This window comes from Crocuta crocuta, unplaced genomic scaffold (assembly GCF_008692635.1).
Source record: "Crocuta crocuta isolate KB4526 unplaced genomic scaffold, BGI_CrCroc_1.0 scaffold10, whole genome shotgun sequence".
Classification (NCBI taxonomy): domain Eukaryota; kingdom Metazoa; phylum Chordata; class Mammalia; order Carnivora; family Hyaenidae; genus Crocuta; species Crocuta crocuta.
In genome coordinates this window covers 7,828,501-7,854,805 of record NW_027527551.1, presented here as the reverse complement: position 1 = coordinate 7,854,805, position 26,305 = coordinate 7,828,501, and positions in this window count along the sequence as shown.

Sequence of the window (26,305 nt, the reverse complement as noted above, 5' to 3'; positions counted from 1 at the left end):
AAAAGGGACTAGAGAAGTTAAGTAACTGGCCCACAGTCATACAGGAGGTGGGAAGGTGAGACTCAAGTGCAGGCTATCAACTCCAGGGCCCATGTTCTATAAGCTTTATGCCATCATTTTGTCATTGATGAGAAGGGAATAAAAGTATAAGAGAAATTTAAGAATAAAAAAACCTTAAGTGGGAAGATTATATGTTAGTGTGTGTGTGTGTGTGTGCGTGTGCACGCGCGCACGTGTTTGTGTGTGTGAATTAGGTGAGGTTGACATTATTCAATTTTAGTGGTAAAATATCTCAATTCACCAATGGTGGCCACTGCTTAGAAGGAATCCAGTTTGAGCATTTCAGCTTTGGAGTATGAGAGAAAGGCATGTGATGAGGTGGACTATAGGAAAAATAGGTGTGCACTGGGCATTTTCATTGACAAGCTCTTATTGTCAAATATACTTTACAAATAATGCTGTCTGAGGTTATTTCCAAGCCTTGACAAAAAAGCAGAGCAGTATAATACTGATATGGGATACATGCATTAAAAGGCCAGATGCCAAGTTTTGTTTAGTGAATTATGGGCAGAAATTCAGGAGATAGTCAATAGTCACCTTTTTCCAAGATATACCTACATTCATACTGCATTCCCCAACCTGATTATTTTATTATTTTATTGAATATAACCTACACCTATACTATTTCGGCATTCTGGAGAGCTAGTGGGCAATTAAATCAGTGTCTAGTTGCAAGAAAGGCCAAGTAACTTCCTGGGAAGACACTAGTCTTAAGGTAAGAGAAACAAGACACTTGATACCTTACCTTCAGGTGAAATAAATAATCAAGGTGTTTGGCTCAAGGACAATGGGTCATAGTCCAAGAGCAGGGGGTAGAGACATGTTTTTAAATGTCATAAAGCTACCCTCTACTCAGTCTCCTATATGCATAGTTAAATTTGAGTAACAGAGAGAGCAATAAAAATTCAAAGTTAGAATAAGATCATTGATGAGCTATATCACAAAAACCTTTGTTAAAAACTGGGAACTGAAGGCAGCACTGTTTTGAGAACTTATATCACAAGTAGGGGTGAAAGGCATTTGCCCTGCCTTCACATTGTGCATTTACAAGGAGAGGCAAGAGGAAGAGGTAAGAGGAAGATATCATCTCAACAGACTAGGGTTAAGAAGCTCCAAATCAATGCTGTAGAGGAAAAAGTGATAGTTTCCTACCATTCTGAGGTATCAGGGCAGGAAGTGCCAAGGTAGGTATCCCAGGGAGAATAATAATTTGGCATCTCTTCAAATTGATGTCCTGTAATATCACTTTCTTAGGGGAGAACATCTAGCTACATGGGAGAAAGACTGCAAAAGAGAGTCAACGAGGGAAGTTTCAGACTTTCTGCTTTTGCTCAAAACAATTGCACTCCAGCTCTGATCTGAGAAAACATATCCAGCCAGGTATCGTCCCAAGTTAACCCTGCCCATTTTGTTTAGAAGCTAGTCTATCGACCAACCAGCTGTTGTTACCATAACAAGGCTCTTGGAGGGAGAGGATGTCTCACCCTCTTTGGCTCCTCCCCACATTCCACCTCAAATCACCCGCAGAAATATGTCTACCAGCCACATACCTTACTTCTCCTGAAATGGTTTCTGAATAACGTTGTTTTCTCTTTCTTGTTACATTTTTTTGATGTCTGATTAGCTCAGTGATATTTTAATGTGCTGTATAGATTGGCAGCTGTTTCAGAAGACTCCTTTATCCAACTTAATAGGGGGAGGTGTCTTTGCTCTGAAATAAATGAGTGATCTCCTCATAGGTGGTTGAGAAGCATTATGCTGGAATTACAAACAGAGACAGCAATCAAGATTCTGCAGATGACCACGCCAAAATGTTGTTCTCCTGGGGCACCTGGGTGGCTCAGTCAGTTAAGCATCTGACTTTGGCTCAGGTCATGATCTCACAGTTCATGAGTTTGAGCCTCATGTTAGGCTCTGTGCTGACAGCTCAGAGCCTGGAGCCTGATTCAGATTTCTGTGTCTCCCTCTTGCTGCCCCTCCTCCACTCATGCTCTGTCTATCTCTCTCTAAAACAAATAAACATTCAAAAAAGACAAAATATTGTTCTCTGGCTGTTATTGGGACCCTTTTGTGCCTATAGGTGGTTTTGGTTTGAGCAAAAGTTAGAATTGTAGGTGATGGTGTAAGTAGATTAATCATTACCTCCCTAAGCATCCTAATCATGTGTATTGGCCAACGGTCTAGCAGGAAACAAATGGCATTCAAGCTGGATGAATGAAGATAATTTAATGAAGGGAATACATACAAGGGTGAAGGCAGGGTTGAAGGAAATCAATAGGGGACAGTGGAAACTCCCTCATCCTAGCAATAGCAGCGTGTTGTTTTTATTCCTAGGACCTCTAGACCTAAGAGGAAGAGGAAGAGAAGGTTACAAGTGTCTGGAGAAGTCCATGCATAGGAGCTGTAGCTTGTGGTTGACGACTGTAACTATTGTCAGGGAATGACCTGGTGGAGTGGAAGAAATCTGTCTCTTTATCCTTCTGATCTTCTGCTTGTGATGCTCATTGGTCAAGCTCTATTAGAAACCAGAGAGCCAAGGAGCCAACTTGGTGCAGTGCTCAGAGGTCAGCCTCCTGGAGCCACAGAACAAGGCAGAGAATAGATCTGAATCAGGCAAATGGAGAAGGTCCAATGTTTCATGTACTGCATTAATGGTGACCACATTTTAAAATGGATTGAATCGGCTCAGATTATGTTAAGTACAGCATGTACACTCAACCTAACAATTATAGGTAGTTGCCTACACTGGTTCTTAAGTGTACAGCATGATTAAAGTCATCCTCTTGTCCACACGTACTGCAGATGGATTCCATAAAATTTCTTAATTCTTCTTTTAAAAATAACTACATGTTTTTACACAGGTTTCTTAAAGGAATAATTACCACATCAAAAACACTATAGTATGTTCTCTAAAGGCTGTAATTAATTTTAGACAACTTATAGACTTTGAAGTACCTTATTGAAAGGCCAAAATTTCTGACATTTTCTGGAAGGAAATTTACGCAAGAGGCAAGACAGGAACATTACTGTGGATCAGTAGCTGTCTATGTAATGTGATTCACCAGCATCAGGAAAGTATCTCCCTACTGGACCCTAAGATTATACATCAAATAATTCAAAATTTCGTTTTATGGTTTGGTAGTTTGTTGTGTCTCCTTTTTCAGTAAAATGCAAATGCCCTGAGAAAACATCATTCATTCATTTAAGTCTTTCCTCATTAAACATTGACTGTTAATATCTGTTAGTAGTTTGTTAGACATTAGAATAACAAACATGAAGAAGATAGTCCTTGTCCTCAAGGTGCTCAGAATCTAATGGAGATTGGACACAAAGTATTCAAGGGCTCCAGAATTGGTCGATAAATGCCATGGGAGAGGCATAAGATACTGTGAGGGAATATCTATCTCTTTCTTGGAGGATAGAAGAAGGGAAGGGGAGTGGTAAGAATAAAGAAAGACCCTTCACAGTTGAGCTAATACCTGAAATGAAGATAAGTGAGGGTGAACCAGGTGGATAAAGTAGAAGTGAGTGTAGAAATTAGACTTTACAGGGGAAAAGGGGCCCTTCATCAGATCATCTCCAGAGAATATGAAACTATAAGAGCACTCTGAGGTCAAATAATAAAGGGCCTTGAATGCCATTCTAAAGAGTCAAAGAATGATTAAGTGGAGCAGTAGTCCTTTACTATTATTCCTCTATAGAAAAGTCATCCTTGAGGGCCGCCTGGGTGGCTTAGTCAGTTAAGCGTCCGACTTTCGCTTGGGTCATGATCTCACGGTTCGTGGGTTCGGGCCCTGCGTCGGGCTCTGTGCTGACTGCCAGCTCAGAGCCTGGAGCCTGTTTCAGTCTGTGACTCCCTCTCTCTCTGACCCTCCTCTGCTCACTCTCTCTCTCTCTCTCCTAGAAATAATAAAAAACATTAAAAAAAATTAAAAAAAAAAAAAGAAAAGTCATCCTTGAGGCAGTGCAGAGGATTGGATTGAAGGAAACAAGACTAGAGAATGAGTTAAGGAGGTCTTGTGATGGTTTTAGCAAGAGATGAGAAAGTATGGATGAATAGATAGAAGTGGAGGTTTTCTAAAACTACTCACGAGGTTCTGAGCATGACATTGTAGCCAACTTGCTGTGGTGAAGACTGGGACTAGGTATGAATAATTGAGGAAGAGAGATTAGAATGATGCCCACATTTTTGTCTTGGGTGATTGGGTAGAGGCTGTAGCATTGACTGAGGTGAGGAATATAGGAGAAGGACCATGTCTGCAGAGGAAAATGAATTTGGTTTAAACATCTTCAGATAGAACCTCGGAGAGAGGTCTGAAGGTGTCAGAGTATGGGTGGTAATCAAAGGAGTGGGTGCAGGAGCTTTCCTACATGGGGTAAGCAGAGAAGAGGCTAAAAGATTGACCTTTTGGGAAGTACCTATGTTTGAGGAACATGTGAAGGAGGAGTAGTATATAGGTGAAAACCCAAGCTGACTGGGATCATGGAGAAAAAAGTTTTTAAAAGAAAAGTGGTTTGTAATATCGAATGCTACAGAGAAAGGGTGTATTAATTAGGACACACTTGGCTGCAAATAGTAGGATGAAAGTGACTAATGTCATTATAAATGACTTATCAATAAGCCTGAAGTAGGTGGTGTCTACATAAGTCTTGTGACCCAGCAATGTTATGGAGGACCCAAGCACTTCCCATCTTTCTATTCTGCTACGTTCAGCGTGTCAACATGTTTCCCATAGGGTCACAGACTGGGCATGTCAAGTAGCCAAGAGCATCCTAAGCAGAAAGCAAGGGAGGTAGAGACAATAAGGATTTTGTGTGCTTCATTCTCATTCAAGGAGCACAGTCTTTCCTGGGAGAACCATCAACTTCCCCCTTATCAAGGCTCTTTCTCACTCCCAGATCAATCATTGGCAAAGGGAAAGGGTTGCCATGACTGGATTAGATCAGTCATGACTCATTGCTCAAGACTGGGCAAATAAACAGGAGCCAACAAGAAAGATGGGAAAATAGCAATTTTCACTGTCTTTTTCCTACAGAAATTTAGTAAGAATAGGACTGAGGTGTACCCATTGGATAAGGGCAGTTTGGAGCATATTGTTGGCCTCAGGAAGAGAAATTTCAATGAAAGCTGAGTTAAAGGTTAGTACCAGAGCCAGATTACAGTGGACTGAAAAGTAGGCCCTAGACTACTCTTCAAATAAATGTAGGTATGTTTGTCTAATCCTTTTCTGGGAACATGTTTTATGAAGAGATGGTAAGGATTATCTAAGGGTTCATGGGAAAAGAAATAAAAAAAGAAGTTGGAACCTGGAAGACAAACTTTGCCTAACTCATCTTCTGAACAAGGACTTCTCTTTGGCCAGGAACATAGTTTTCTCCAGATTTCTCCAAATTTGAATTTCTCCTCATTGCAAGGTTCAGCCACAGACTGTAATTTTTAGAAATCTGAGTCAGCAACAAGAAAGAGGTTGTTTTGAACTCTAAATAGAGCCTTACTATTCCACAGCTGTGTACAATTGGGGGGGTGATTAAAAGGTTTATACAAAGCACTTAAATTAAATTAGCTAGGAGAAAATTCAATTTTGAACTCCTTCCAAGACTTCTAATAAAGAGATTATATATTTCATTAAAAAAATAAAAATAAGGCTGAGGGTGGAGTGATACATCTAACTGAATAACAGCATAGACTTTCTGCTAAAGCTAGGCACTCTATTTGTACCACCCCCCGCCCGGTACTTGGGAATAGTTTGTGTGCCTGTATCAGCCTCAAAATGCATCTTTTCCTCTGTCTGCTGAACACTGAGTAGAATAGTAGGTAGCATCCTCTTCATATCAGTCAGCTTGAAAACAGACATAATTAGCTCATCACCTTGGTTAATCACCTTTTTTGCCTCTTTTGTTTGTTTTTAATAGACTTTATTTTTTAGGATAGTTTTAGGTTCACACCAATACTGAGCAGAAGATACAGAGATTTCCTATATATCCTGTGTCCCCATATATGCACAGCCTCCATTGTTATCAACAGTCATACCAGCATGGTACATTTGTTACGATATGAGTCAACATTGACATATCATCACCCAAAGTCCATAGTTTACATTAGAGTTCACTCTTGATGTCTGTTCTATGGGTTTGGACAAATGTACACTGACATATATCCATCATTGTAGTATCATACAAGTATGTTTCTGCCCTAAAATTGCATCATGCTCCTCCTAATCATCCCACTACTCTCATTCCTGGAAATCACTAATCTTTTTACTCTCTTTATAGTTTTGCCTTTACCAGAATGTGATATAGGTGGAATCATACAGTATATACTCTTTTAAGATTGGCTTGCTTCACTTACTAATATAGATGTAGGATTCCTCCATGGCTTGATAGCTCAGTTCTTATTAGCACTAAATAATATTCCATTGTCTGGATGTATCGCAGTTTACTCATTAACCTACTGAAGGACATCTGCTTCCAAGGTTTGCAATTATGAATAAAGCATATATAAAACAAACATAATCAGCCAATCTTCCTGGTTGATGAGTTGTCTCTTATTCAGCTTTGGTCACTAGAGTTCTAGCTTTTGAGCTTAAGAAAACGTAAAGCAATAGGAGAAAGTTTGTGGCTTACAGGTAAATTTATTAGTCAGAGCGGACATAAGACAATAGATGACCTCTCTTTCCAGCTGTTCGCACTATCTCTAAATACACATTCTAGTGAAAGAGCCTTAAGTACAGAGAACTTAAATACAGGGTAATTCAGTCTGACTCTATTTGGCTGGCTGTGTTTTGAGCTGCTTTGACCAATTTGGAACAGAATTCACCATGGGTTTTAACAATTTAGAAGTATAACATAACAGTGTTGAGGGAATCTAAGCAATCATCTGATTAATATGGGTAAACAGAGATCTAATAATCTATGTTGGATATAGCCCCAAACCAGAATCTGGGCTCCTGACTTCAATACAGCTTTTTCTCCATTTTTCCTGGTGACCTCACTTTCCCAATATCTTTCTTAATTAAGGCAAAACCTTAAGACAATCTTAAAATCTAAAACACTGTCAAGCTAACTTTAATTTTCAGGTACTTCAAGTAGGTTTTAAGCTATTGATCTTGCAGCTTTTGTTCTAGGCAATAACAAGCAGCCAGCTCAGAAAAGCTTTATACATGTAGAATTGGTAAAGGAAGGTTATGCTGTTGTTTACTTATTTATCCAGTCCTTCACATTTCTTTCTTTTTCTTTTAATTTAAAGTTACAGAGTGCTTCATCCAGGTCTTCTAAATATTCTTTCTTGAAATAACAAGCCAAAAGATAGACATTGTACCAGTCAGAGTTCTTAGCTGCAAGCAAAAGATACCAACATACAGCTAATTTAGGCAGAAAATGGAATTTTTAATAAATAGATATTGGGGGCACTTGGATGGCTCAGTCAGTTAAGTGACTCTTGATTCTGGCTCAGGTCATGATCTCATGGTTCCCAGGTGGAGCCCTGCATTGGGTTCTGTGTTAGCTGCTTGGGATTCTCTCTCTCCCTCTCTCTGCCCCTCCTCTGCCCATGCTCTCTCACTCTCTTTCTCTGTCTCTCAAAATAAATAAGTAAACAAACCAAAAAAAAAAAAAAAGGATATTGGATAGTTTCTAAGCTCTCCGGAAGGAGTAAGAATCCGGTTTAGAGGACACACATCTAAAACAATGTTGAAAATCATGTCATGAAACTATTGTTATGAGCACCCCCTGCCGCTGTTGCTGGGTGGTAGGCATTGTCTATGGTCTGTCTAGATCACCGGAGTTGGACCCTGGATGTTGCTACTTTCCTGGCTGACTTTGTTTGTTTTTTTAATGTTTTTATTTATTTCTGAGAGAGAGAGAGACAGCATGAGCAGGGGAGGGTCAGAGAGAGGGAGATACAGAATCTGAAACAGGCTCTGAGCTGGCAGTCAGCACAGAGCCCAACTCAGGGCTCAAACCCACGAACCGTGAGATCATGACCTGAGCCAAAGTCAGACGCTTAACCTACTGAGCCACCCAGGCACCCCTTTGCTGGCTGACTTTGGAATTAGATGCACTTACCATTCCTGTCCCCGCTAATTGCCAGAAAGGATTTGGTTTGGTTTCCTCTTAGTATCTCTGTAGTTTCCAATTTAAAGTCTAGGGAAATCTTACGTGATTGGCAGAACCCTGGTCATGAGCCGATGTCCTAGCAGCAGAGGAGGCAATAAAAGTGAGCATCTGGCATAATCAGTTTCTACAGTGAGAGGTTAACTCTCCATAACGTGACTGGTTTAGATGCTGAGCAGCCAAGAAGAAGGACAATAGTTGACTATAGGGACTTGTCTATCACAGTGGTTTCAACTTAATATCTTTAGTATTATTTACTGTTTTGAGTAGGTAATATATTTATATGTTGCAAAATTCAAAAGATAAGAAAAGATGTGTAGTAAAAAACAAGTTTCCCTTTCCCTGACTCCCAGCCATTTACTTAGCCTCCTTTGTATGGTGGATTGTTACTGTCACCAATGTTCACTTCTATTCGCTAGAGAAGGAGTGCGAGAGATTAAGATTTATTTTAAGGAATTGGCTCATGAAAATAATGGAGGCTGCAAGTTCAAAGTCTGAAGTTCAAGTGTATGGCTATCTGCTGGCAGAATTCCCTCTTGCTTGATGGAGGTCAATCTTATGTTCTATTTGGGCCTTCACCTGATTGGAGAAGACTATATTACAGAGAGTAATCTTTTTGCCTCAAAGCCCACAAATTTACATATTAATGTCATTCAAAAACACCCTGAGAGAAATATCCAGAATAATGTTTGATCTGGTACTATGGCCAGCCAAGATTGCACACAAAATTTTCACATCACAGGGGATTATGTGACTCATGGCTGGGATTAAATGCAAAATATTGAAGGAAATGGTAATCTGATTACATTGGCAGAAGTATTTTTTAAAAAATCAGGTACATGTCAGTCAGTATCTCTTCCAGTGTCAATAAAATTAGACTCGAAGTAAAGTCTAAAATTCCTAGACTCATTTTATGTACACAGTTTTCTCTATAATCCATACAGAACAATTCTAACTGTGTAGCCAGGAGTATGGATATAAGCATCAGACAGATTTAGTTTTGAATCCTGGGTCTACCTTCTGCTTGCTCTGTGGTTTTGGATGAACTCCTTAAACTTTTTTGGCTTTGGTTTTCTCATCTATAAATTGTTTTCTTTAATATGAGGGTTAATTAGAAAATGTATACAAAACATTTAGTATCAGAAGCAAAATAGATGCTCAGTATGAGTATTGTTGATATATAATAATCAAAAGAGATTGAGTGCAAAATTATATTTTAACTCATAATCATATGGAAGGAGGCAAATCACTATGAAGTCTTTTAGAAAATTTTACTTTGAAAATTTGAGAAATTATAATGTAACTCATCAGTAGCACTTTTATCTGACATTCATGCACCACAAGAGCGTTCCTGGAAGTGAGGCAGAGAATGGGAGCTTGGCTAGATGGATAAGAGAACAGCTTGAATGTCCTAGCATTCACAACTTTATGTTTCCGAACAGGCTCAGATTTGGTATGGCTGCAAGGATATATTGGCAAAAAACTTCTTTCCTTTAACTAAGTACCAACTCATTGCTATCCTTAATGAGAAAGATGAGAAAGGAAGTGTGTGCCCAGAGTCGGCAGGAAAATTTTGTGTACATTGTCTTCTGCCTTTTAGTGATCAAGACTGTGAAGTATTATACAAATATAAACTTCTCCCTGTTTGCAATGCAAAGAAAACTGATGCTGTTGAATCAGGAATATATTTAATTTAACACAAGAAAGGGTCAGGGACAAGATGAGCAGCAATCTTACAGCTTTATAAATAGAGGTAACAAGAGCTAACCATGTATTTTCCTGGATCATGTTCTTGATCTTCGCCTCACCATTTTAGTTACTTGCAACATATCTTATGGGCAACTACTAACATTCTGAAGTCATTAGTCTGTGATCATCACAAAACATGTGTTTGGTCAGTTGATTTAATCTCATGCTGCTTGAAAGGAGGATCCAAAAGAGCAGAACTTTTTTTAATACTTTTTTTTTTAATTTTAGAGAGAGAGGGAGCAATATTAGGGGAGAAAAGCAGAGAGAGAGAGAGACAGAGACAGAGACAGAGACAGAGAGAAAGACAGAGAGAGACAGAGAGAGAGAGAATGAGAATCCCCAAGCAGGCTCCATGCTGAGTGAGAGCTCGATCTCACACGGCTCTATCTCATCACTGTGAGATCATGACCTGAGCTGAAATCAAGAATTGGGACTCTAACCAACTGGGCCACCCAGTCAGCCTGAAATGAGCAGTCTTGAAACTTTTGGATACAATTCCCTAGCTTCCCACAGTGCTCTGCTACTGTTCGTTTGAAAGCATTTGGATAAAATAGCCAATAATATGTTCCCCTTCATGTAATACTCTTTAATTCTTTCTTTATTCATCATATTTTTCTTTGCTCTGTTGATTACCCTGATCCTAGGAGTTTGGCATCAAACAATTCTGATAACAATTGCTTTGGGTCTTTTGAGAGTCTGGTCATCTTTTATATCTATCTATCTACAAAACAACGGATAGAATTTTTCAGAAATTCTAACCTCCTGTTTCATGTTTTCTTGCTTTCAAAGGGACAAATATATAACAAAGATCCCATGAACCTAGAGAATTCCCAAGTTAATGTCAATTATGTGCAAATATTTTACAACTGTACAATACTTTCTCATGTTTTCAGAAGGTAACTGATTGTATTTTTGATAGAAACTTACCTCTAGAAGTATCAACTCTTCAAGTTTGCTCTTTATAGTTTTCAGTGGTCTTTCTTTTTTCTGTTCCTTCCTTTCCTCTACTACCTATTCCTTCAGCAAAGATAATGTGGGACAGGAAAAGGGGAGGATAATTTGATGGGCAAATTGGGAAGGGAAGGAAATCAGTAGGACCTACCCTTCCTCCATCACATGGTCTAACATTTGAACTCTGGGACTACAATGGACTTTGGGACACAACAGCCTTATCATTTTATGAACCCCATGAAGTGTGGACACAAGGACATTATCCTCCTCCAGTGAGGAAACGCTAGGTTTACAGGATATGGTGCTTTATCCTAAGGTTGAAGGCTATTCCTTAGTGAGACATAACTTTATCCCTGTTTTTGAAAAACAGTGTATTTATTGACATTCTAAAAATGACAACTATTAAAAATATTTTCAACTGGTCATTTTCTTCTAGGGTTATCTTACCTTATTGGGGTAAAAAACATAAAATTTACAATCTTAACCAATTTTAAAGTGTACAGTTCCATAGCACCGTTCACACTGTTGTGAAACAAACCACCAGAACTTTTTCATCTTGCAACACTGACATTCTGTACTCCTTAAAGGACAACTCGCCTTTGTTCCCTCTACCCAGGCCCTGGTAGCTGCCATTGTACTTTCTATTTCTATGAATGTTGGTGCTTTAGATCCCTCATATAAGTGGAATCATCTAGTATTTGTCTTTTTGTGACTGGCTTATACCACTTAGCATAATGTCCTTAAGGTTCTTCCATGCTGTAACAGGTGACAGGATTTCCTTCCTTTTTAAAGCTGACTAATACTTTATTGTAGGTACATATCACATTTTATTGATCTATCCATCTGTTGAAAACTTGTGTTGCTTCCTCCTCTTGGTTATTGTGATATCCTGTTTATTAAATATTAAAATTTAATAATATTATTAAATATTAAATATGAAAATTTAACTTCAGCCTTCTGATACCCTCTGGTAGATTTAATAAACATGACATCATCTGTAAGGAACTTCTGACAATCAAGGAGAGAGTGCAGCATGAGAAGAGAGTTGAAGACAGAATCCTGGGGAACCCAATCCCTTTGAGATGCCAGCAGAAGAAGAAGGAGGAGGCTGAGACGTAAGGATGAATAGGAAAGAAGCAGCCCAGGGGATGGGGGTGTTTCCTAGGGGAAGGAGACAAATGTCAGAGAATACAGGGCAGCCAAGTATGAAAGGTGTTAGCACCAACAGAGCCGTTAGGATTGTTTGCAGTTTCAGAAGAGGAGAGAAGCTTGATGAAAGTAGGTGGAGGAGTGGGAAGTGAGAAGGTAGAGAAATCTGTTGAAGACTACTCAAGGAGTGTAGATATGAACAGAGGAAGAAGAGTAGTAACCAGAGGGGCGGGGTGTAGTGCTTTTTTGCTACATTGTTATTTTTAACCCAAGAGAGACTTGAGAATCTCTAATTGTTGGTTTCAATTGAATTGTTGCTACATAAAACATGATCCTAAAACTGAATGTCTTAAAACAACCATTTTATTTTGCCCCATGATTTTGTGAGTCAAGGGTTCAAGAAGGGCTAGCTGGCTGGTCTGGCTTCTATCCATGTGGTGTCAGTGGTGAAGGCTAGGACTGGAGAGTCTACTTCTAGGATGGCTGTTTTATGCACATTATGTGTGGTGCCTGGGTGCTCCTTAATATCCTTTTCTCTTCCAGGGCCTCTCATGTGGGTTGGGCTTCTCGCAGAATGGTAGTCTCAGAATAATCACACTCATTACATGGCAACTCACGTTCAAGAGTTATTACTATAAGGGAGTCAGATGGAAGCAATAAGGTTTCTTTTGACCTAGACTTGAAAGTCAGAGGTCAATTCCACTGCTTTCTATTGGTCACACAAGTCGTTAAGATTCATGCATATTCAAGAGGAATGAAGGACTAGACCCTACCTCTTGACTGGGATGGCATGAGCCAGTAGGGAGGGAAGGACTTCATGGCAGCCTTCTTGGAAACAAGTAGAGGAAGAGGGTTTGAAGTTACTCAGGTACTGAGGTTGCAGGAATGAATGAGGCTTTTGAGATTTGAAACTAAAGATGGGTATGCTGAAAAGCCTTTGGCAAGAGGAGGAAGATCCTTTTATGACACTATAATCCTTTATAAACCATAGATGTTTTTCAGTGTGCTGCAAAGTCTCAGAGTTCTGCCTGCTTTTTTCAGGTTCCTGGCACATCGTGAGAGGAAATTCAAATACTTGAGGAGCCTTTTTCTAAGCCAAAGAATACTGCAGAGGGTCGCAGGTACATACACTGAATGGTCTACTGCCATGTGTTGATTTGAAGGCCCTCATTTCAAATGCTTTCTGAGGAAATCCCTGTAGTCAAAGGCTTCTCTTACTATCTTTACCCACCCACCTTTATGAGTGATCAGCTGTAATAGTTCTAATAAACCTATTGTTTTATCTCTTTGAGAAGAAATATAGTGCCTAGTCCATGGAATTAACTATTACAGCTACTAGCTATGTGATCTCTAGGCAAATTATTTGGCCCCCTAGAGCATCAGTTTTTCCATCTGTAAAATAGGCACTAATAACCTCAGTAACCTCAAAGGGTTTTTGTGAGAATACAATGATATAATTCATGTAATGAGGCCCTTAGTAAGCTCTCAATAAAGGATAGGTGTTTTTATTGTTAAAACTGTTTATCTTCAGGGGCACCTGGGTGGCTCAGTCAGTTAAGTGTCTGTTGATTTCAGCTCAGGTCATGGTCTCTCACAGTTCTTGAGATCAAGCCCTACATGGGCTCTGTGCTGATACTGTAGAGCATTCTCTCACTCTCTCCCTCTCTCTCTGCCCCTCCCCCACTCATGTTTCTCTCTTTCTCTCTCAAAAATAAATAAACTTAAAAAAACCTGTTCATCTTCAGATGAGCTCCTCAGTTTCATCTTTGGGTGGGAAGCGAAGTTTAGCTTCTTGCTGGACAAGCTGGAAATTGTTGTGACTCACTCTCCACAAATGGTACACTTTGAACCAGAGTGGAATTTTACCTTGTGTGCTACAAAATCTTTACAAGCTTCTTCAAGGCCTAGTTTATAAGGAGAAAGTATCTTGGGCACTTACATAAGATAATAAAGCACACTGAATCAGAGGGCTAAGAAAGGGACTTTGAGCATCTGTCTAATTTGCTGCTACCTAAGCCACCCAGACATGTGAGACTCTGCCTTCGTGCAAACAACTCCTGGGTCTTACTGGCTCTGTTTTCAGCTCCCTCCTCCTCCAGCCAATGCTGCCCCTGGACCCAGGTGGGCCTCCTTCTTACTAGGAGGCAAAGTGGGAACATCGGTATTAACCACTCTTTTGCCTTTGTTTGAAAAATAAGATATGGTAATGGAGCACTTTGACTAGAATCTTTACAAATCCTATAAAACAAAACCTTTCTTGGGCCAGTTTCAAGAATTTAGGTCATTGTGCTGGTGAGTAATGATTTAGAACTGACTCGATCCCTTTGTTTTGGCTGCCAAATGCCCATGGCTGGTTGTAACCACCCTATGGGTTCTTCAGCCTCCCTTTGCCCTTCATGATACTCAGCTTTTGCGGTGAGGGTAATTTCAGCACATGACACTGAGCACGCCCATCTCCCCCTCCAGAGTCCAGACCGAATGTGCCTGACTCCAAAGCTTCCCTAGTGTTCGCTTCCATCTCCCACCCATGCCATGAAAGCGCAGGGGAACTGGGTGGATCCTGGATGTCTTTTGTCCAGCCTGTGCATGACAAGGCTTCTCCCTCCTCATGTGTGGAAGGGTTTCCTCACTACCTCTTCTATCCTTACTCTGCATGGCCCAGAACTCCTGACTTTCTCTCTCCAGTGAACTCTCTTTCATAAAGATGGAACATCTATGTATGCGTAGGTTTNAAAAAAAAAAAAAAAAAAAAAAGGAAAAAAACCCTAATTCAAGCTCTTAATCCAAAGTGATTCCACCCAGACTGTCAGGAAAGGGGAATGAAACAATGTGGCTGAGGGTGGGAGCTGGGAAGGGGGGAGGTGGCTAGGGGTGTAAGTGGCAGCAAGGAGTCTGAGGTGGCCAGATTCCCCGACCTTGTTGGGTCAGGGGATTTTCTCTGAATCAGAAGTACCTTGTAAGGCATGCCCAGGTCTGCTTTTCTTTCTTTTATTTTCCTTTTTAAAAAATAATAATAATTATTATTATTTTAAGTGTTTGCTTATTTTTGAGAGAGAGCAAAAGCAGGAGAGGGTCAGAGAGAGAGAGGGAGATACAGAATCTGAAGCAGGCTCCAGGTTCTGAGTGGTCAGCACAGAGCCCGACGTGGGGCTGGAACCCACAAACTGTGAGATCATGACCTGAGCTGAAATTGGACACTTAAACAACTGAGCCAGCCAGGCACCCCTTGAATTATTATTTTATTATTATCGTAACAGTTCCCATAACTAACTGAGGTAAATAAGAAATCAGAGGTCAAAATTTATATTTGACCAGTCATTCTAAGAAATGAGATGTTCTTATTTCTGTTTGTCTTATTATCAGTTTGAGTCTGTGCCCCCACCCCGTCAACCCTTTCACAATGATTCTCAGCTTTTGTAGAAAAAAAAGCCTTAATCCCCTAAGGAATCTTTTTAGACATTTTTTCTTTTAATGTTTATTTTTGAGAGGGAGAGAGAGAGCGTGAGTGAGGAAGGGGCAGAGAGAGAGGGAGACACAGAATCCAAAGAAGGCTCCAGGCTCTGAGCTGTCAGAACAGAACCTGATGCAGGGCTCGAACTCACAAACCGTGAGATCGTGACCTGACCTGAAGTCGGCCACTTAATCGGCTCAGCCACCCAGGAGTCCCTAGACATTTTTTTCTTGATCACCCCTACATGAATATTTAATATAACAGATGTCCTGCACATTTATTGTGTGCCTATCTGTGCTATATATATAAAAAGAGTAAAATTTTGTTGCCCCAAGTAACCAGATTTCACCCCTTGAGGACTATGTCACCCTGTTGAGAATATGTGCCCCAGAAGTAAACCAAGATGAGGCAAGGAGTTTTTAGGAGATGAGGAGAAGCTGCTAGGGGAGTAGGAACGTGAGCCAGAGAAGGAAAGAAGTGAGCAGTGTGTGATTTACAGCATGAGGCACTGTGGGCAGTGGGGGTGTACTCTAAGGGGTGCTCTGGGCCCCAAGGTGAACACCCACCTCCAGGACATTTTACCTGAGGGGCCAGGTATATACAGAGCCACTTTTCTCAGTCATTGGTTGAGGGTTGCTCCCAGGAAGATATTAATTCTCCAGCAATTTTATTCTGTCTCTCGCTTGAGCGAGAGTTCGAGCTACAGAGGACAGAGAAAGTCTCGGGCAGACTCGTGGGTGCTGGCAGCAGCAGACTTAGGGGCTCTTTCAGGGCACATAAATTGACAGTGCTGAAGGGCACTGGGAGGGGAGCACTGACATTGGCTGCATTGTTTTTTTAAAAATAGACTTTATTTCAGTTTTAAGTCCACAGCAAAATCAAGCACAAAGTACAGAGAGTTCTCATATACCCACTGCCCACCCCCCATGTGCATAGCCTCCTCCACTATTAACACCCCCCACAGGAGTGGTCCATTTGTTACAACTGGTAAACCTGCACTGACACCTCATTATCACCCCATCCATAGCTTACCTGCCCAGCAGCATAATCACATACATTATATTACATGGCTCACTCTTGGTGTTGTACCCTCCTGGGTTTGGACAAATGTGTAATGACAAGTATCCACCATCACAGCATCATACAGAGTAGTTTCACTGCCCTAAACATCCCCGTGCTCTGCTTGTCCATCCTTCCCTCCCTGCTGCATTATTTTTTTCCTTCTAGTCTCTGTCACCACATTACAACTCTTACATAGTTATAATCACCATTGGGATATAATTTTGTACTGTGCTTTTTTCACTTGAAGCATTTTTTTCCAGCTTGATAGAGTTTTCATAATTATAATCTTGAAAGCCTGCATAGTTTTCCTTCATATGCATATACCGTAATTCCCACCAGCATTCCCCTATTGTTAAACATTTAGTTTATTTCCGTTTTTTCCCCTGCTATGATCAATAAACACACTGCTAGAGGAACAAAGCTAGAAGGGACTCATTAAAAGTAGTGCTAATAGTGGTTGTATGTCATAGAATTCTATGCATTTTTGTTTTTGTTCTGCTCGTTTTTCTAGAATTGCTTTTATGACAGGAAAATAACAGTTTTATGTGTTAACTTGGCTAAGCTAAAGCCAGCTGTTCAATCAAACACTACTCTAGGTGTTGCTGTGAAGGTATTTTGTGGATGTGATAGAGAGCTACATGCAGTTAACTTCAGGTGCAGGAGATTATTCTTGATAATCTGGGTGCACCTGGCACTATCAGCTGGAAGGCCTTAAAAGCAGAACTGAGGTTTATGTGAAGAAGAAATTCTGCTTTGCACTTCAGCCTCAGCGACTGCTTGAGTTTCCAGCCTGCCCTTCCTGATAGCTTGTCCTGTGGATTTTGGAATTGCCTGCCCAGCTCCCATGGCCACATAAACTAATTCCTTGCAATAAACATTTCATATACATGTGTATATACATATATATACATATATATATATGCTTATATATTATATATAGCATATGTTTATATATTATATATAATGTTTATATAAAGTGTTTATTTTACATGTCTACACATGTAGACATGTAAAATAAAGGTTTCCCTCTGGTGAAACCCTTGATGACCCAGTAACCTCTCATTGCCTCTCCCCTCCTCCCAAAATGAGACATTGTAAAGAACATCTTTTTTAAAAAATTTATTTATATATTTTGAGAGGGAGACAGAGACAGAGACAGAGAAAGCACATGCTCACATGTGAGTGGGGGAGAGAGAGATCGAAAAGGAGAGAGAAAGAATCCCAAAAAGGCTCTGTGCTCACAAACTGTGAAATCATGACCTGAGCCCAAATCAAGAGTTGGACACTTAAAATGGGGCACCTGGGTGGCTCAGTTGGTTAAGTGTCCAACTTCAGCTCAGGTCATGATCTCACGGTTTGTGGGAGCCCTGCATCAGGCTGTGCTGAATGCTTGCTCAGAGCCTGGAGTCTGCATTCAGATTCTGAATGCTTGCTTCAGAGCCTGTGTCTCCTTCTCTCTCTGCCCCTTCCTGCTCATGTTCTGTCTCACTCTCTCTCTCAAAAATGAATAAAGGTAAAACAAAAAGATAAAAAATAAAAGAGTTGGACCCTTAATTGACTGAGCCATCCAGGTGTTCCTGGAAAGAACATCTTAAGGTGCCCAGATTTTTCTTCTCATTTTGTCCTTTTTTCTTCCCCAGGATTGAGATTTCTAGATGTAGCATGAGCATATTTAACTAACATACACTTTCTTATTATGAACCCTAAACAATAGTGAACTCAGGAGGCAAATTAAAGGGTGAGCCAGATGGGTCATGTGATGAGGTGCCAATTTAAAATGGATCCTGAAAACCTCTGGAAATGTAGTAAGACAGAGCAAATTTTGTTCACCAGGAGCCCTCTCAGGGAGAGTACTTAGTGTGATTAGAAGAGACAACTTGGTAAGTTGCGTAGGCTTGGGGTAACGACACTTCCAAAGAAAATGCTCAGAGATAAAGCTGATGGCCTGAACTGCCCTGAAAGTGGCGATTCCAGTTCATTGTAGGAATTTTTGCTGGCTGGAGTTTGCCAGTCTGGGACCAGAGCTGAACTGCAAGGGACAAGCAAGGAGAGACATACTTCTGTTCCAGTGGTCAATTTACTCCCCAGAAGCCCTTTGCCTGCACTCTAAGAAAATGTAAACACATATTTAAGCAAATGTCTGTTGAATGGAGTGCCAAAATATTAATCAGCTTGAGTTGCCCACTTACCTAGGCCATCCCTTCTGGGCCTCAAGTTGGTCCCTAATTAAATTTACTAACTACATGCAGTGTACATTTCATTCCTTAGGACAATAAGGCGCAAGTGTCATGACATTGTTAGGATTTGTAATACAGAGAGTTGCATAATGGTGGCAGTATGAAGAACCTGAATCCCAGAAGATCGCATAAAAGATGTGGAGTTTCAAGTGCTGATTTCCATTTATTCAAGCAATATATTTCAGGTACCAGGCATTATACAAAGTGCCATGGGTACAGAAGTGAAAGAGTTATAGACTCTCCTCCCAATGGAGTCTCAGGAAAATATGGACAGCAATTGCATAGAGATTGCATATAAAATTATTTAGTAGAGAGCACAGTGAGGGAAACACATCTGATGCCATATGAAGGCATATAACAGAGGGAACAGAGCTCAGCTAGTCGGGATGGCTGAGGCAGCTTTGTAAAAGCAGAAGGTGTTCTGGTGGGACTGACAGAGGAAGCTGACTTTCCTAAGTTGTACCTTAGCCTCTGAGTTAGAGGTGTGTATGTATTTGTGTGTGTGTGTGTGTGTGTGTGTGTGTGTATGTGTGTGTGTGTGCTGGCACATACATGTTGGCTGTAGGAAGGAAGAGCAGATAGGAGAATACATTGAAGAAGCTGGGACTGGTGGCTGTTCATTGTAGTATTTAGAAAGACCACTCAATCACCTGTTAGCAAAGTAGCAAAGGGAAGGCACAGCAAACACAGCACAAACAGGAATAGCTTTCCAATGCCTCAGATAGTTCTTGGTCCATAGCAGGTGCTCACTAAAGACCAAATGAGGGAAAGACCAGGGGCACCTGCGTGGCTCAGTTGGTTAAGCATCCAACTCTTGATGTCGGCTCAGGGTTATGATCTCACAGTTCCTGAGATCCAGTCCATGTCAGGCTCTGTGCTAACACCATGAGTCTGCTTGGGATTCTCTCTTTCCCTCTCTCTCTGCCTCTGTGCTGACAGCATGTAGTCTACTTGGGATTCTCTCTCTCTCTCTAAACAAACAAATAAATAAATAAGGGAAAGATCACCCAGGTGCTCTACTATGTGCCAGGTGCTGTATTAGGGTGCTTTATGTGAACTCTCTTACTCTTAGCATAATGATGCCAAGATGCCAAAAGAAAAAGGAGAAAACCTCAGTCTAGAGATTTTGAAGAACGTGTTCAAAGTCACCAAACCTAACACAAAAGTGTGATGTTTGCTATAGCTACTAAGGATAGAAGAACAGAATCAGTAGGAATCATTGTGGAAATGAATAGAGTTTGAATTGAATTCTTATACCGAACATTACCCATCCCTGTGGTGTATGATAGAATTAATGTTTCTCTGCAGCTTATGGATGAGGTTTCCATTCCTTTTATCTAAAAGCATTCAGAGCAGAGCAAGCAATTAAAAATAAATGGTTGGATAAGACATTTTAAACTTGGCCTTCAGACTTTTACTGACAAGTTACCTTCTGTTTCTCTTATTTCTCTTTTTGTTTACCTTAACCACAACCCTTACTAGGTATTCTGAAAATGGTTTTTCCTCCTAATTTATTTTAAATGAAGTAAACTCTATATAGATTTCACTAATCAAAGAGAGCCTCTGGTTTTTGTCTTGTCAAACCTACTAAGATCTGGGTAGGGGTCAGGGACAGTTAATGTGTGAGACAGGCTTTGACATTTCTGGTAAGGTCACTGCTCTACACTTTGAGGGCCCTTATTTGTCTACCTTACACAGTTATCATGGGCTTCAGGATTATCCTCTGAGTATCCCTTTGAATTAGGTATAGCAGGAAGAATTTTTGACTACAAATTAACACATTGACACTGGTTAGCTTAAGCAGAGAAAGAATTCACTAAAAAGATATCAGGGAGTTCAGAGAGTCAGCCACATGCCCATTGAATTAGGCTTAACAGACAAGCAGAAGCCAAGGTATAGAAGAAGGCCAGACTGAGATCCAAAATCATAGGACAGAGAGGGTCTGGTTAGACACCTCTGCTGTCCCACTCCTGTCCCATCACCACCCCTAGGAGAATGGATTCCAAATTATCCTTGCATCTTTGTGTCGCTTGCTCCAGATTCAGAAGTCCAGGTGGAATTCTGGTGTCTCTGGTGGGCCAAGCTTGGGTCCAGTGTCTGTGCTCCAGCTGCCGCAGCTCAGAGTCAGCAGATGTAGTTTTTGGATTTCCATAGTGGGAGGCATGGCTAGGAGTAAGGGAAGGCACTTGCTTTGAAGCCAAAGGAGGCACTCACTTCCAGCATCTTTCATTTTCAAGCAATTAACAGTTGTCATAATGAATACATTTTAATTTTGAAGAGCTTCAAATTCAGTAGAATATTGCCTGCGTGAACTGAAATTTGCACATAAGACAAAAACGTCACACCATGCAGTCTGCAGTCTGTTTTACTGTCTTGAGTTTTATTTTATTTTACTCTATTTTAGTTTTTTGTTTCATTGTCTTGGGTTAAGCACAGGATGAAAACTCCTAGTAGTCAAGTTGACTTGAAATAATACATGTTCTGTTGCTTCATCGAGACAATGGCTGTGTTATCACTACTTATTCCTAATCTGTTTAGATGCAGGAATGTATAGTATCACGGTGGGGGCGGTTGGAGACATAAAACCCTGCTCCACAAAAGGGAGCTTGGACAATTCCAAGCTGTCACTGACTTACTTTCAAAAGGAACACCTGTGCCTGGGTCCACCTGTGTCCAGGGCAACAACAAATCAACAACTGTTTAGAGCTTGTAGGAAAAAATAGTTTATCACAGACACTGTTGAAATTGTCAGCATCAGTGAAAATAAGCAGCAGTTTTATTGCTTTGTCAGTTTTATTATTGTTTTTAATTTTTTTTTTTAATTTATTTCTAGGAGAGAGAGAGAGAGAGACAGTGTGAGCAGGGAAGGGTCAGAGAGAGAGGGAGTCACAGACTGAAACAGGCTCCAGGCTCTGAGCTGGCAGTCAGCACAGAGCCCGACGCGGGGCTCGAACCCATGAACCGTGAGATCATGACCTAAGCGAAAGTCGGACGCTTAACCGACTAAGCCACCCAGGCGCCCCCATTATTGTTTTTAAATTCATGGCAGTAGTGCATCCTTTTATTGCCGGGGCCCTCTCTCCTGTCAGCCCTGTGAGTGAACCATACACAGGAAGCTGGCAACAGACATCAACTCCTGGAAGGAACAGAGGAGAGGTACAGCGGAGGGAAGGAGATCTGGTTTGTAGCAGCTTCATAGATTACCCTCCCCAAAGACAAAGATAAAACAAGATGGCTTCAGAGGGCTGTCTTAGTTCCAGCCCTTTCTTATGCCAAAGCCCAGTGTTCCCGGACCAGCTGGCAGGTTGTGAGCCCAGGGCTGTGTGGCCCAGTTAGCCGTCCCCGGCTCAGGACTGGTCAGCTGCCTCAGAAGTGAGTGCCCCTGGCCATGCTGGCCACAGGGGCAGGGGAATAGTCAGTTCAGCTCACATTCAATGCTACTGTGAGAAAGGCAAGAAAAAATACACAGTTTGCCCATGGTGTGTCCTCATCCCTGAAAGATGGGACACTACTGATTAAAATTGGATTCCGATCCTAAAAGCAGATCTTCCGCTAATTAGGCACATTAGCTTTGTGCCAGGCTGGGTGTAAAATAACTTCCATTTCATTCATTTCCAGAAGACAAGGCCGATGAGGGCGCGAGGATGTGCCCCACATACCCAGAGCTATTGTTCAGTCCCTGGGGAAGGTATTCCCAGCGCAAGACAGTGCGGTTTTCACCATTGGACTTGCCTCCGAAAGATCATTTAATAAACAGTGTTCTTGTTTTCTTTTTTAATCTTTTCAACTTCATTAGAAAATATAAGAGATGCCTAACCCGACTCCTAACCCTCAGACGAATAGACATAACGAATTCCCAGACGCACAGACTTGGCAATGAGTGCTTCACCCCTGAAAGCTTGCTTTGCACTAAGCGCTTCTGACACTAATGTTCATGCTTAAGCAAACACATTACTTAGAGAGAAGAATGGCTCTGTCAGCCTGCCCGGGCTGCTTAGCACCATGGGACCTGCAGCTGCGCGCGGTCCCATTCAGACAGGCACGGGGAGACGGTCTTCCAGACATACGCACGGAGACCCTCAGATTTGCACACCCTTGTGAACACACCACACACAGTCACCATCAGACAGCCGACTTCAAGAAGTTCCTAAGGAGAGAAAGAAAACTTCACTGGTTATTAACAAGCCTCTACAAATGATTTGTAGGGAGAACTATATTTGGAACCGTTTCTTAATCTTTTCCACTGGAGCTGGTTCGTTGGAGTGTCTGTGTTCACATTAGCATTTCTGTCTGGAGCTATGAATTATGTTGTCAAAGGAGTTTCACACTGGGTTTGTTACCTGGATACCCACAAATATGCTTGGTCTGTTTGTATAAATCTGAAAAACCTTCCTTGTCCTTAGGAAACCAGGCCATTCTGCATATTAGGAAGGGACAGTGAATCCAACCTCCTGTTGGTGCTCCGGGCCGTTAGGGGAACGGTGCCTGGATAAATAACTGTAGAAGGGATCCCAGAGTCATTCTTGACTGAGATGGTTGTATTCCATTCACAAAGAAGTAGATTTCCCTGTGGCTGGAGCTACAGGGTCGAGCCTGCCGTTAGACATCCCTAAAGGTGGGCTCGAGCCCAAGACATATCTGTCTACCATCATAGCGGAAACCATTGAAAAGCTCCTTCACACGGTGCATGTTACACCACAAACCAGTCCAGCTGTTGAAGCGTCGACCAGAAGCAGGGATTAATGGAAGCAAGGGCAAAGCAAACCATGAAAGGACAACAGAGCTCCGCGGCTAAAGTCCTAAACCACGCTCACGCTGTAAGAGCCCACCAGGAGATTTGTGGAGCTATGGCTCAGCCTGTTCTTCTCCCATCAGGTTAGGCTCAAGCATTTGCCTCTGACAATGCCCCACATATGTCATTCTGACTGCTTTCATAGCCCACTTCTCCCAGCCCATGGCCTAGCCTCAGGAAGCCGATTGTGAGCGAGTGTGATGGGGTCAAGCTCAAGACCTCTGGCACCACCCCCACATCACCCTGTGAAGGAGAGACCTCCGGGATTTCCTGTCCACAGATGCACTCCCTGGGTGGCTGTTGTCAATTTCCATCACCCAAACCCCTCTGGGCCAAACCCACCAGGATTGGCTCTCACAAAAGGCAGGGGAAGAAAGCTGGGCATGTTGACAGGGCCAGCTGCCTGAGTATCATTCCCTTGCTACTGGTGCTGGGCAGATAGTCTATGGCCACTGTCCCTGATGGTTCATTTCCTACCACTCTTGTGGCAACCTGGTGTATCCTACTTCATGGTGCTTCAAGCGTGGCCCGTGGTGCAATTACGGGAGAATCATTTGGGTATATGTTTAAAATGCAGGTTCAGGGGGCACCTAGATGGCTCAGTTTGTTGGGCTTCTGACTTTGGCTCAGGTTATGATCTTGCAGTTCGTGGGTTTGAGCCCCAAGTTGGGCTCTGGGCTGACAGCTCAGAGCCTGGAGCCTGCTTCAGATTCTGTGTACCCCTCTTTCTCTGCCCTTTCTCTGCTCAGGTTCTATCTCTCTCTCAAAAATAAATAAACATTAAAAAAAATTTTTTAATTCAATTTCAGAATCTCTAGATGCCCACAAATTTGTTTTTCAGCAGATACCTCTGATGATTCTCATGCACATTAAAATTTGAGAGTCCTTGGCCACTAGCCCTCTGTGTTTCTATTTTATTTTATTTGGACCTCAGGAAGATGGAACACAGTTAATCACTCACAGCTCATGTACCACAGTCATCTTCCATCTACCCTCCTTAACTGAGGTGTAGTTGACATACAAAAACATTACTGTTTAAAGAGTACAGTTTGATAAGTTTTGACATCTAGACACACCCATGAAACTATCTCCACAATCAAGATAACCATTTCTTATCCCCATTTCTTTTTCCACTGTAGGTACTTGAACTTGAACTTCTGTATACCCTTCCGATCCACCTGATCCACATGTTAGATAAATATTCTTAAAAAAATATGGTGTCATTTTGTGTGTGTGTGTTCTTACTTCACAAATATGGTTCTTTGCTGTAGAGCTCATTCTGCTCCTTATCTATGTTATTCATCATTAAGCTTTGGGGACCCAATCATGTTACTACCTATAAATTCCTTTCACCACTTCTGGCTAGCACATATTGTTTATGTTTTTGCTTAACTAACCCATTGCTTTATTAATAAACACCAGGAGTCCTCCAAGTCCTTGTTCACACACACACACACACACACACACACACACACACACCATGGTGAATACCCATTATGTGTTTCTTTATGATCTATATGTGAGAGTTTCACTGGGCACATAATCAGGGCTGAGACTGTGTCCTTGAATTGTCTCAGGATGGACTGCTCTGAGAATTGACTCCAGCGGTTCAGACTCACTAGCTGTTTATCTTTGCTATTCTTGATATTATCTAACTTCCCGTGAAGTGATCTCTCATTGATGTTTTAATTTGCATTTCTGATTGCTAGTGATATTGAGCATCTCTTCCTACACTTACTGGCCATTCAGAGGTTTCCCTGGCTATGAATTGTTTATTAATACATTTTGCTATTTTTTTCTGTTGTTCACCCTGTCCATTTCTTACGGTTTTGCCAAATTTCCTAAACACAGATTTTTTTTTTTTTTTTTGGTTTCAGATGTTAGTAACATCTTCTTCTGGTCTCCTATCTACCTGGTGATTTTGTGGTATTTTTTTGTTGTTGTTGTTGGAATAAGTCTTTGATTTTGTTTTATAGACAAATCTATCAACTTTTCTTCTGCTTACAGTTTGTACATTTGGGGCTTTCTTTAAGTTATAGGTTCCATTCAAGAGTTATATAGTAAGACATATTCTCTTCTATTAATATATAATTTTACATTTAACATTTAGGCCTTTAATACATTTGGGGTTTCTTTTCAGATCATCTGACATGGGACTGAACATAGTTTTCCCAAACATAATCTACTAATTGATCTATCGCTTCCCCGGTGATTTTGCATTGCTCCCTCTTGTTATATAACGAGTTCCCAACTAAAGTGATGCCGACTTCTGGGTTCTCTATTCTATTGCACTGGTCACCATGCCTTCCTCCCTCCTTTTTTTATTCTAGCATTGTGATATGCCTTAATATCTAGTAAGTCAAATATCTTTTCTTTTTTTTTTTTAAATTTTTTAAAAATGTTTTATTTATTTCTAGGAGAGAGACAGCATGAGTAGGGGAGGGTCAGAGAGAGAGGGAGTCACAGACTCCGAAACAGGCTCCAGGCTCTGAGCTGGCAGTCAGCACAGAGCCCGACGCGGGGCTCGAACCCACGAACCGTGAGATCATGACCTAAGCGAAAGTCGGACGCTTAACCGACTAAGCCACCCAGGCGCCCCGTCAAATATCTTTTCTTGCTTATTTTTAAAAATTAGCTGTTTGTGATATTTATTCTTCTATATACATTGACAAATTGGTCTCTCAAAATTTTGAAAGTTGGACAGTGGGGCATTTTACTAGAATTACATTGGATCTGTAGTTT